Source organism: Sapajus apella, unplaced genomic scaffold, assembly GCF_009761245.1.
Source record: "Sapajus apella isolate SASKATOON/1434 unplaced genomic scaffold, GSC_monkey_1.0 scaffold22, whole genome shotgun sequence".
NCBI lineage: Eukaryota > Metazoa > Chordata > Mammalia > Primates > Cebidae > Sapajus > Sapajus apella.
Window position 1 is genome coordinate 12,556,910 of NW_022436962.1, and position 1,119 is coordinate 12,558,028.

Consider the following 1,119-nt stretch of genomic DNA (forward strand, 5'->3'; position numbering starts at 1 on the left):
AAGTGATGTTCGGCGTCTCATCTGCTTTATTATTTTGTTGTGTTTTTCAATTTGTTCAAAACTTGAATAGGAAGGATGGCTACCATTTATTAGGTCCCTTCAAATCCCAATGGGAAGTATCGCTATTATCCTTATTTTACAAGTTAAAAAGGGAGGCTCAGTAAAGTTAAATAACTCTCCCAAGGATGCACAGCTCAGGAGCACACATGGACTGAATCCTGGTCTGTGGTACTGCAGCACTAACCAGCAAGCTCACCGCCTATTGTAAACCACCTGATGAAAGAGCGTTAAAGGATGGGTACCAGCTAACATTGAGAAGGACCAAAGATGTGCATGGTCTTTTCAGGAATCTCTAAGCTTTTCTCACTGCTGGAGGGCAGAAAGTAGCAGAAAGGGGTTGTATGAAAAGAGAGCAAAAGGGAGCATTTCCCTTTGCAAGGATGATAGGCAATTTTGAAAATAATTTTTTTTTTTCTAGCTTAAACATGGTTGCCTGGGAAGCCTTCCTTACTTTCGCACTCCAGGTGAAGACGCTCTGTGATCCGCTCCCATGATAACTTGTACTTCTTCCGTCTTAGAACTTACCACACTTTACTGTAATTACTGGTTTAACCATCTCTACCACTAACTGCAAATAAGCTCTGTGAGCAGAAGACTGATTCTGTCTAGGTCATCATAGTATTCCCAGAACTGAGTATGGGACCTGGCACAGAGTAGGTACCCCAAAACTGGCTGGCATCGGAACACACAACCCAGTTAGCGGTAAGCATGGTCCAGACAGCAAACAGGGATATTACATAAAAACAAGGGCAACTATTGGATACATTTAAATACTGGACCAGGGTTATGTTTTGGAGAGATGTCTCTGGTTGCAAAGCCAAAAGAGAATTAGAGGGAACAATGTAAATACAGACAGGCAGTTAGGAGGCTGCCACAGTGGTCTGGACATGAAGTCCTGCAACAAGAAGGTGAGAACGATGGGATTTTATTAGCATTTAAGTCATGCATAGTGGATTCATGAGAGACCTGCATAAGAAAAGGGCTGATGCAGAAACCTGGGGAACACAAACATGGCAGAGATGAGTGGGAAAGAAGAGTCCATAAAGGAGGTCAAGAGGA

General features: G+C 42.9%; 1 pseudogene; it reads left to right on the forward strand.

Annotated features, from left to right (window-relative positions):
- Positions 1-394: 394 nt before the first annotated feature.
- Positions 395-472, forward strand: LOC116559093 (annotated as a pseudogene).
- Positions 473-1,119: the final 647 nt, after the last annotated feature.